The sequence below is a fragment of the Ammospiza nelsoni genome, chromosome 33, assembly GCF_027579445.1.
Source record: "Ammospiza nelsoni isolate bAmmNel1 chromosome 33, bAmmNel1.pri, whole genome shotgun sequence".
Classification (NCBI taxonomy): Eukaryota; Metazoa; Chordata; class Aves; order Passeriformes; family Passerellidae; genus Ammospiza; species Ammospiza nelsoni.
In genome coordinates this window covers 2,088,538-2,100,560 of record NC_080665.1, presented here as the reverse complement: position 1 = coordinate 2,100,560, position 12,023 = coordinate 2,088,538, and the positions used below count along the sequence as shown (strand labels likewise).

Here is a 12,023-nt window from a genome sequence, read left to right as displayed (position 1 = left end):
TCACTGCTTCGACAGAATCACCTTCATCACTCCAACAGGACTGCACCACCATTTACTGGGACTGCTGCCACCACCCTGAACAACAGGGTGTCAGGTTATATCCTGACTCTGTCAGTTTAAGGCAGTGTTTCTGTATCATTGCCTTGATCTTCATTTTCTTTTAAATTGTAATTCTAGTTTAGACCCTCCCCAGGTTTGCCTTCAAACCAGTACAAAAGACAATGTGCGCACCCTTTGTTTTCTTCCCAGAACAGGATTTCCCATTCCCAAACCTTGATTGGATGGAGAAGGAGGCTGTGAGGAAGAGGAAGGATCCCCAGGACACCCAGATAGGTGAGGAGGAAGTCAGTTCCTATTTCCCCCTCTCTCCTGCTCTATCTCCCAGCCCAGCACAGCCCCTGGCTGCAAGACAACCCTGCTGCCAAAACCATCCTGCCGGGGATGCACTGGGGGAATCTCCTTCCCCTTCCCTCTGGCATGGAGGCAAAACCCATCCTGTCCTTGTCCTTCCTTCCCCAGGGAATGAACTGAGGATGGAGACCAGGGAGGAAAAATCTGCATGGCAGAACCTCGTGAAAGAGGCCGCTTTGATTCTAACGCACAGGAATCCAACAGGGAAGAAAAACCTCAGATATCTCCCATGAGGAGGGGCTCCAAACCCAGCCCAGGGTGCTTTGAAGAAGAAAGAGCCACCCTGAGCCAGGTAGGTGGGCAGAGCTTCAGCCAGAGTTCAGAGCTGGTGGTCCATGAGAAGCTTCATGGTGGAGAGAAGCCCCACAAGTGCTTGCAGTGTGGGAAGAGCTTTAGGCGGAGCTCCCACCTGATCAGCCACCAGATGATCCACACTGGGGAATGGCCCTACAAGTGTGGGGAGTGTGGGAAGGGCTTCAGCTACAGATCCAACCTTGTGACCCACCAACGCATCCACACTGGGGAGAAGCCCTACGAGTGTCCCCAGTGTCAGAAGAGGTTTCAGACCAGCTCCAGTCTCCTCCAGCACCAGCGGATTCACACTGAGGAGAGGCCCTTCCTCTGCCCTGAGTGCGGAAAGGGCTTCAAGCACAACTTCACCCTCATCATCCACCGGCGCATCCACACAGGGGAGAGGCCCTATGAGTGTCCCCAGTGTGGGAAGAGCTTCACCACCAGCTCTCACTTGACCAGACACCAACGGAGCCACCAGTAAGGGATCCCTGAAAATGCCACAAATGCAGGAACAGCTTCATCCACCACTCCAGCTTCATCCCCCATGGGAGAACCCACATTGGGAAGAGCCCTGGTGATCCATGTTCCCCATGATCCATGCTGGGAAGGCACCAGTCCCTTTCCCTGCCCCTATCAGTGTAATGATGTGGCATTGAAAAACATGAGGGTCTTACCACGGCTGTGTCATTACATTCACTCCCACCTAAGAGAATTTCCAGGTGCAGAAAAGGGACACTCTCTCTCTCTCCCTGAGAAGAAGGGTGTCCTTTCCAAACAGGGGAAATTGTGGCCAGAAATACCCAGTGAGTTGTGTTTTAGTTTTCCCAGTAAATTGTTTCATTTATCCCTTCTGTTATCAATATTGTTTCAGTTCTGTTTGTCGCTTATCTTGTTCCTGTTCCTAATAAATTGTTCTTATCCCAGCCCGGGATCTTTGCCTTTGTGCTTTTCATGGGAGGCAGGAGGGCAGTGAGGGCAGCGCGGTTTTAGCAGGAGCAGAAAATTGGGGAATCCCATACCTGCACCCCGGCCCAAGGAAACCAAGCATCCCAGCTGGTCCCAGCCCTGGTGGCCATGGCAACAGCCTTGGGAGCGGGCCCCTGGTTGGGGCTGTGGGAACCTCTTCCCTCTGGTGCCCAGGGACAGGAGTAGAGGGAACGGCTGCAGCTGAGTCGGGGCAGGCTCCGGTTGGATGTCAGGAAAAGGTTTTTGCCCAGAGGCTGCTGGGGCCCTGCCCAGGCTCCCCAGGGAAGGGTCCCAGCTCCAGGGCTCTCTGAGCTGCAGCAGCGTTTGGACAGCGCTGCCAGGCCCAGGCTGGCATTGTTGGGGTGTCCTGTGCAGGGCCAGCAGTTGGACTGGAGGATCCTGATGGGTCCCTCCCGGCTCAGCCAATTCTGTGGTTCTGGGATCCCATGAGCCTGGGGATGGGGCTGCCAATGGTTGCCATGGCAACGGGCTCTGGCTGCAGGCCTGAGCTGGTGTCCATGGAAACCAGCCCTGGCATGGGGTCTCCATGGAGCTGCCAAGGGACTGAGCATAGCAACAGGGGGCTGGTGATGGTTGCCACGGAAACTGCCCATAGCAATAGGGGGCTTCTGATGGTTGCCTGCTAAGGATCAGATTTGTCACAGGCCCTCGGAGGGGTTCCATGGGCACTTTCCAGGAGTCACCAGGCTGTTCCAGAGCTGGAATATCACAGGCACAGACAGGAGCCCCATGGAGACCTCCCAGGGCTTTCTGGGGATGGTAAAGAGCCCTGTGCTCAGAGGCAGTCTCAGCCATTCCATGGTGACATCCCAGGGGACCTTGTGCTGCAAAGGCACCGATCTGTCACAGGCACTCACGGGGGCTCCATGATGACATCCCTGGTGTTCCCAGGCTGCCAAAGACCCAGGATGTCCCAGACACTCACAGGGTTCCTGTCATGGGCAGATATATTTATATAAATATGTATTCTCTGTTATGGTAATGATTAGACAAAATTGCCTTAATCAGAAATATTTATGCCAGGATGTTAGAGACGTAAAATATATTATACAGAGCACTAGGAAATTATTTCAAAGCAACTGTATTAAGCAAAACCCGTAATTAAGCAGAGATTGATGTCACTCCCCTAGACCAATGACCATGGGCAATTCCCTTTGGCTCAGCCTGGAGCAGTGCCCTTGAGGGTTTCCCCACCACTGGGAGGAATCCCCACACCCCTCAAGAAGGGAAATGTCAGGAGATGCTGCCATTAAAATTTGTGACAGGGCTTTTCTCGTCTGAGGTGCTGCCCTGTCAGTCAGATGTGCCCAGGCTGGGCCAGCTCAGCAGCGCTGCAGAAGCTCTCAGTGGTGTCACTTGGTTGTTCCTTTCTCTGGGGATATTTCCAGCTCTGCCACAGCTTCAGCTCCATCTGAGGATGTTGAACTTTGAGATGGAGGAGTCAGGCTGGTTTCAGCATTATTAACCCCCAAAGCAGTGTGACACCCCTCCTTCATTTCCCACTTGGGGCTTTGCAAACAGGACCTTGTTGGAGTTGTTGGAGCCCATGGCAGGCAGAGCCTCCTGCTCCAGTAGGAACTGCCTTTCCTGTGCTATCAGCAGGGCAGGTCCTGCTGCAGGAAAAGCCCCAGGCCAGCCCCAGCACAGGGAAGGGCTCGGGCACAAGGGCAGAGTGCCGTGCTGGGAGCTGTGCCAGGGAGAGCCTGAGGCACCAAAGGCACCTTGGCAGCAGCAGCTGCTTGCAGCCCATGGCCAGAAGCCTCCCTTGGCAGCCCGGCCTGGTGGCCACCACTGCAGAGCTGCTGCCTCAGGGCTCATTCCTGGCTGGGCTCTGAAAAGCCACTTCTGCCCCAGGAGCCTGACTGGGAAGCCATTGGCCCCAGCACCTTGGCGACAAGATAATAATGACAAAACTCTTCATGCCAGCAGAGCCAAGGCAGGGGCAGAGGAAAGGGCAGAGCCAGGCCCAGGGGACAGGGCTGCCATGGTGATGGCTGTAAGGTCACTGCCCCAGCAGCAGCCTGGCTGCCTTCAGCAGACATTCTGGCCAGAAGCCTTGTGAGGGCACCCAGCATATCAGAGAACCCACAATGCAGGAATTCTGTCACTGGAGATGAGAGGGTTTCAATGGGCAACGCTGCACAAAGCTCCTGCTCTTGGACAATTCCTGGGATGGGGAATCCACTTCTCTGGAAAAACGGTTGCAGTTTCCTGCCACTTTTATAATTGTAAAATCTTTCCTCCTTCTAACAAATGTTAATTTGTCCCCATTCAGTTTAAAGATACTGACTCGTTTTCTGTCACTGTAGGATTTAGGAGAAAATAACTTAGAATGCTATTTTTCCCTTTTCACAGACCTTGGAGAGGACTCAAAAATCTCCCAAGATGGGATTTGGAGGCCTCATCACAAAACCAGCAGGGAGAGTCTGCGGCCTCTGTGGTCAGTGGTGTAGAGACTGAGGACTGAAAGGGAATAGCCTGGGAGGGATGGATGGGTGGTTTCAGAGAGGCTGGAGCTTTTCTTCATAGTAGGAATAAGCCTGAAGAAGACCTAATAGCACCAAGTGCAGCTTGGGAGGTCCAGACTGAACACCAGCAGAAAGGAATTTCCCTGTCAGAGCAGGGCTGAGCTGCAGCACGTCCCCAGCAGGAGCCTGGAGCAGCCCAAGGCTCTGTGTGGGCATGCAGGGGCAGGCAGGAGGCAGAGCTGTCAGCAAAGGAAGGGCCCAGCCATGTAGGGCAGCCGAGGGGTGCTGAGAGCCTGCAGGGACAGAGGTGCAGGTTTGCTCAGCAGCAGAAACACCTTTCCCTCGCTTGTCCCCACCTGTCATCACTGCCACCAGTGTTCTGCTCTACCTGGAACCTGGGGACATTTTCTCAGTCCTGTCCCTCAGAAGGATCTATTTAAAGTATGAGAAACTTCAGTGTTTCACCCTCTTTTTGAGTCCCTGAGAAGGTTTTTTGAGCACACTCCGAGGGACTGAGTCTGATGCAAAGAGCAGCAAAGTCCCAGAGGCTCATTAAAGTCCCTGTGCTGTGTCTGTGCTGCTGAGCTGGGCCGGGCTCCTGGCCCAGAGGCAGCTCCTGGCAAGGGCAGCGCTGCAGAGACACAGCTCTGGTCAGGAGCAGCTCCTGTGCACAGCCCAGCAGGGCTGGGGCACTGCCAGGGCCCCTCAGGGACACCAGCAGGGCACAGAAAGAGCTCACAGGGGCTCAGCACTGGAAGGGGCTGTGGGATGGCCCTTAGGGGGCTATGTCACAGCAGCACCTCTGTGGCTGTGTCATAGAGGCACAGAGCAGCTGGGATGTCACCAAGGGGCTGTGTGACAGCACAGAGTGGGCTGTGTGAGGTCACAGATTGGGCTGTGACATCAAAGAGTTTGTTGTGTAAGGTCACTGAGCAGCTACAGCGTCATAGAGGGGACTTTGTGACATCACAGAACAGGCTGTGAGATCATGGCATGGCTGCATGACATCATAGAGCTGGCAGTGAGGTCAAAGTATGTGCTGTGACCTTACAGAGTGTCAGTATGACATCACAGAGAAGGTTTTGTGACATCACTGAGGGGGGTTGTTACATCACAGAGATGGCTGTGACATCATAGAGTAGGGTGTGAGGCCATAGAGCAGATCCTGCCATCATAGAAGGTGGCTCTATGACATCAGGGAGTGGGCTGTGACAACACTGGGTGGCTGTGTAACATCATAGAACAGGCTGTGACATCACAGTAGAGATTGTGAAATCATAGAGTGACTTTCTGACATCACAGAGACTTCTGTGACATCACAGAGCAGCTGTATCACATCATAGCGTGGCGTCTCAGAGTTGGCTCTGGGACATCACAGGGGCAGTGTGACATCACAGGGGCAGTGTGACATCATGGGGGTACTGTGACATCACAGGGGCAGTGTGACATCACAGGGGCTGTGTGACATCACAGGGGCTGTGTGAGGTCCCTGGGGCGGTCACTCTGCCCCAGCCCCCCTCACAGCTCCCCCCAGAGCAGTCCAACCCTGCTCGTGCACAGTGGGGTCCCCTGTCCCCCCGGGTCCCCCTGCCCCCAGCCCCGCAGCCTCCCCCAGAGGATGTTCCACGAGATCAACCCCAGAGCCTGAGACGGGGACGGGGGGCTGGGGCCCTGGGGGTGGCACAGGGGGACAGGGACCCCCCCGGCAGCGTCCCTATGTCCTCCAGGGCCAGAGCCTGGGCCAGGGCTCCTTCACCCTGCTACCAACGAGGCCTTGAGACCGCTGAAGAAATCCCCAGCAAGGGAGCAGCAAAAACCAGACTGAATATTAAGGGACGGCAGCACAAATTTCCTTGGCAAGAGTCACTCTGCTCCTGACTGGACACTTCAGGCACAACAAGGAAACAAAGAAACAGCAAAACCAAACAGAATCCAAACAATCAAACCAGAAATTTACTGAAAACTGGGGCTTTCATTCCTAAGGAAAAGAACTGCCCTTCTTATCTCGGTGCCCATGGCCAGAATTGGGATTTCACCTCCAGTATTCCCTATTGTGACAGAGTGGAGGAATTTCTTGTCTCAAGACATTTCATGTGTGGGGAGTGTTGCAGTGTGTTGCAATTTCCTGTTTTAAACTTCCCAGCCCCTTCCCAGGAGTGGCAATATCTCTCTTCCCCTTCCCCTTCCCCCTCGCCCCCTGCGGGGCTGTCAAGCAGTCTTAATATTCCAGCAAGGCCATCGTGTGGTTGGTCAGGTTCAAAAGATGCCCCTGTGCCCAGAGGTCATTGGTCTGTCTGGGTGTCATCATTGCCTGAGACCCTGCCCCTCCCACCTGGTTGGTGGCTCACCTTTCCCTTCCCTCCCCCTCCCCCTGGAGCTTAAAAAGTCACTCAGGCCATGCGGTCGGGATTCTTTTGGAGCTGTTACCTAAGCTTCAGACGTGTGTGACCATGGAATAAACTCTTGATATTAACCCTCCAGCAGAATCTCTCTCCTTTTCCTCCTCACCTTAGCCTGAAGCCTTCCCACCTGAGGCAAACTGAGTTTCCACAAGCCTGGACTTGTTTTGGCGCTCAGCTGCACCATCCAGCCAGCCAAAAGTGTCTCTGAGGTGAAACACCACAGTTGCCGCCTTTGGCCCAGGAGCAGGGGTCAGACGAGCCCAGGCACAATCTACCTGGTAATATTGGGATCTTATTCCAATAGAGGAGAAAGGGGCAGGTCCAGCCCTCCCCTGCCCTGTAAGCCCAGCCCTGCCCTGCCCTGTGACCCCAATCCCCCCAGAGCCTCTATCCCAGCCCAGCAGTGTCTGCCAGTCCCTGGCACAGCACAGGCAATGCTCCACAGCCACCTCTGCAGCCCCAGCCCAGCTCCTGAGGGACCAAATGAGCCACAGTCCCACCTGGGGGAAGGGCCCAGGAAGACCAAGGGGTATTGAAGGCTGACCAAAGGCAAGCACATATCTTGACCCTACCTCCTCTTGGAATTTCCATCTGAATGCTACTAGAATCCAGGAGCTGGTACCTCTGTGTATGCTCCTCTGTATCCTTTTTGCCTCTCTCTCTTTCTGTCCTTTTCTTCTATTTCGGTCCTTTTGCAAATTTGAGTAATGTAAAATTCAAATAGCTTAGAGTTTGTGAAGTTGAATGGGCCAAGTCAGTGCTTTAAGAAGTGTTCTATGTTGATTGAATGTCATATTAAATCTTGCCAAAAATTCTCTGATTTTCTAAAGTTACCAGTAAGGACTGTTTTGTTGTTTTGAGTTCCTGAGGATCTCTTGTTGGTATTTCTCCAGGAAGTCCAATTAAGAATACAGAAACAATTGTAATTCCTTTTAAATATCTCCTTGACAGAGTTTTCTACTGGATGGAAGTCAGGGCTTGTGTGTCCTGCTTGGCACAGCCCAGGCAGGGCTTTCCCAGCCCCATTCCACACTCCATTTCCCAGCTGGAGCCGCTGGTGCCTCTGAGTTGTGCTACCCCAGCCCCAGGGACGCTCTCCTTGCCTGTCCATTCCCCCATGGTCTCTGGGCAGGGATGGCCTCAGTGGGGGCTGCTGACATCCTCAGCACCTTGGAGGCTGCTGCTGAATTTTCCTGCTCCAGAGGCTTGTTCAGCCTTCAGCTCTTCAGTGCAGGAATTCAGTGTCCCAGGGCTCATTAACATTCAGAACACCCTAACAAGCCAAATCTCTGGGGATAATTTGATTTCAGTTTCCAAATCTTGTGTGGTTAATAAGAGAGATTTCAGAAGTGCATTCAACTGAATATGTTCTATTTAAAAAGACAGTGAGGAAACAGTTTTTAGGTCCTGTTCAGTTTTTTTCCCCGTTCATAAATTGATATGTGCAATTTCCAGTTGACACTGAATCCAAGTACCTCCTCATGCAGTTTGACTGGGTATGAAAATCAGGACCTTTCATGGCTGACAATCAATCAGACTCTGTCCCTACCCCCACCCCACCATTTTCCCCATCCAAGGCTGGCACTCAGAGCAGCCTTGTGCAAATCTGAGCTCCCTCCAGCCCGCACTGGACCTAGCCAACAGACCACAGTTGAACAGGATATAACTTAATAAAAATTACACCATTAAAATAACAATCACACAATTCCAAACTCTTCTCTGAGCTATGTGCAATGTCCCAGCATGTCTGATGAGTCCACTGTTCACAACTGATTTGCATACTAAAATTAATTTTTGACTAGTGTGGTTCTGTGATAGATATAAGCACAATTGAGTTCTTGTATCAGGACTCTTGGCCTGGACTGAGGACAGAACAGCACAAACAATTCCTGATTTGCAAATCTATCAGTGGTGGATGGAGAAGGGAGGTCAGGCTGCTCTTGGTGTTGAGGAAATGCTGAAAGCAGCCTGACTCATTTCATTTCCTCATGCCCTGGCTGATCTCCCCTCTTTCCCCTTCCACCCATTGGCTTTTGTCTCCCCCCAGCCCCCTGTGAAGAGCCTGGCTCTGTGTTCTCCATCCCCTCCTGGCTGGCACTGCCAGGCTGGCATGAGGAGCCCCTCAGCCTTCCCTGCTCCAGGCTGGACCAGCGCAGCTCCCTCAGCCTCTGCTCACAGCCCAAGGGCTCCAGCCCCACCTTGGAGGCCCTTCCCAGACCCTGCTCCAGCTGCCAGACATCTTTCCTGCCCTGGGCAACCCAGATCAGGCCACAGTGACCTGGATAATCCCAGTCCTTGATGTCCTGATCACACAGCCCTGGCCCCTTGTCCCCTGTCAGGCTCTGGGGTGGATCCTGTGGAACATCCTTTGGTGGAGGCTGTGGCTCCAGGTGGGCCGGGGGGATCCTGGGGGACAGGGACCCTGCTGGGCATGGACAGCATTGGAGTTGGTTGGAGAAACTGTGACGGGGAGCTGGGGCAAAGTGACCAAGCCAGTGACCTGACACAGCCCTGCTGGGATGTCACACAGCCCCTCTGGGATGTCACAGCCTGCTCTGGGATGTCACAGCCCATTCTCCAATGTCACACAGCTGGTCTCTGATGTCACACCAGAGTCTGTGATGCCGTAGTCTGCACTGTGATGTCAGACCTCTGCCCTGTGATGTCACAGCTGGCTCCGTTATGTCACAGAGGCAGTGTATGATGTCATAGCTCTCAATGACCTCACATAATCCACTCTGTGATGTCACAACCCACTCTGTGACCTCTTGTTACCAGATGATAAATTGTTTCCACCAGCTGAGCTGACACCTGGAGCTTGTTCTCAAAAACCCTGGCCTATGGAAACTACACAACGCTCATTGTGTTAGAAGGGGAACTGGAAGTTCAGCAGCCTCAGTGTCCTTCCAGCTCAGCCAGGCCCATGGGAACATTGGGGTCCACGACCACCAGGGACCACCAGAGAGCCCCCAGGACATGGGTGAAGGGGAGGGGAAATATGTTAATGATATTCAGGAAACGATTGTCACATGTGTGTTTAGTCCAGGACAATCAATGAATATGTATGCAAAATACAGAAAATAAAGAGAAACCCTCCTTTACTCTATTACTGCGCCTGAGTGGGCGCAGCTGGTGAGAGAGAGACAGTGAATCTTGTTTCTTGAATCAAAAGGCTGAATTTATTAATATAAGATATAATACATTATAGTTATACTAGAAAGAATACGGAGAGAGGTTTTGCAGAGCAGCTAGGCTAGATAGACATAGATAGAAAAGAATCCACAACAAAGCTGTGGCCAAGGACTCAGTCCCCTGGCTTGCACTGGTGATTGGCCCTTAATTATAAACATAAAACATGAACCAATAACCAATCAAAATAGGTGCCCCTGTTGCATTCCCCAGCAGCTGATAATAGTTGTTTACCTTGTCTTCGGAGGCCTCTGGCCTCCCGAAGACACAGAAATCCGAAAGAAAGGATTTCTGTTGAGAAATGTCTGCGACATCTCACCTTTCTAAATTGTATAAAAATAAAAGAAAAATGCTGATGTGGAATGAACAGGAAATTCCTTCACCTATAAAATATAGAATACTCAAAAATCACTAAAACAATCCTACAATATAAGAAAAATGCAAAATACAATGTAAAGAGAATTTGAGTCCATGCAGCTGAGTTTCAGGAACAGTTCATCAGCTGAAGTTGTTTCTTTTGGACATCTGAGAGTCCTTTTTGTCCTGAAATCAGCATAACACAATTTTAAACAATTTAAAACAATTTAAAACAATTTGAACAATTTAGGAATGTCCTTTCTGGCCCTTCAATGCTTCAGGGCTTCAGAGCTGCTGCCCGCTGTTTTCAATCTTTTTTTTTTTTTTTTTTTTTTTTTTTGATTGAAAGCAAAAGAGCAGCACCGAGCAGAGCAGTGCCAGAGAAGGAAAGGCCCTGGGGCCCTGGCCCATGCTGGACCAGGAACCCAAAAAGTGGCTCACAAAGGGGGACCAGGTCCAGTAGGAGAAACCAGAGTCCCCAAAAACACAAGGAGGCCACGCAGTGGGGCCAGCCCAGGAATTTTTTGTGCCCAACGGCCCAGGCCAAACACATAAGGCAGGCTGTGCATTTCCATAAGCCTGAACTCTGCTGCCAGCACAATGGCAGCACGGGTAGTGAGACACTTCCTTTCCCCTAAACCACTGAGGCATGCCAGCAGCAGGGAAATAGAAGCTGCCCCGAGAATCTTCATCTCGGGTCTGGGAATGTTTGTTTCCCACAGCAACACGGCACCACCCCCACCGGGCTGGGGACCAAAGGCAGAACTTTTGGGAGCCCCCTCCCCCTCGCCCCTAGGGCACAAGAGGGGCGGAAGAGATGGCAGCCTCCATGGGACAGCAACCGAAACACCACCCCCCAAACCGCTGAGCTTGAAAGCCAGCAGCTGGACTGCCGCAAGAGTCAGCTGGCGGGCAGGCCCTGCTCCACTGAAGGAGAGACCAGCCTCTGGGGCCGCTTCCTGGGGCAGGCCCAGGGCTGGCGGGCTGGCCATGGGGGGCGCCGGGCCGGGGTGGGGGCCCGCGGGTTCAACGCTGTTTTCTGCCACTGACTCTGGGGCTGTCTCGGCTTGAGGCGGCGGGGACGCGCGGGATCACGGCTCCGCCGCGTCCCCCAGCCCTGAAAGCGGCGGTAGGCACGGCGCGGGACGGGCGCCGTCCCCCGCCGCTGACTCCGGGGTCCGCTGCGGAGGCGCAGTCGCAGTCTCCGTCACAGCGCAAACAGGCAGCAGCGGAGCCGGAACAAGCGGCGGAGCATCGCTGTTGCTTAGCAACAGGTCAATCGCCGGAAGTGCTGTCTCTTCTGCCTTCTCCGACACAGGCTCTGGCAGGGGCAGGGAGGCCGGTGAAACCGCGGGTGGGACCGCCTGGAGTGACGGCTCTGGCAGGGCCGTGGAGGAAACCTCAGAGACCGGTGTCACCCCCATGTGTGAAGGAGGCGGAGTCTGAGGGGCCGGCGCTGGCTTGAGCGGCCACTCCCATCCCCCCGGAGAGAGAGAAGGGGGGGAGGAGAAGGCTCCATCTAAACATGCTCCGGAGCAAGAGTAAAAAAAACTTCTTTGCGCTGCGAAGTTTCAGCCCTAACCTCTGGCCTCCCAAAGACACAGAAATCCGAAAGAAAGGATTTCTATGGAGAAATGTCTGCGACAGTACTCAGCATGCACGGCTTTGGGAGGAGCTATCCCCTGTTCATCCAGCTGAATAAAGAATGCAGCTTCTTAATGCTACACTGGGGTTAAGGAGTTTTCTGTTTTACTAAATTTTTCGTAACACTCTCACTGCCAAGGAAAGCTCTGTCTGGTGCTGTTCACAAACAGAGAAGGGTTGGTGGCAGATGTGGGGCTCAGAGGCAGCCTGGGGCAGAGTGACCATGAAATAATCAAGTTTTCAATATTCTGTGAAAGAATGAGGGGCAGTA

General features: G+C 53.1%; 1 pseudogene; it reads left to right on the top strand.

The window, feature by feature from the left end:
• LOC132085897 (zinc finger protein 850-like) overlaps window positions 1-12,023 on the top strand; it is a 997,265-nt pseudogene that overhangs the window by 260,128 nt on the left and 725,114 nt on the right.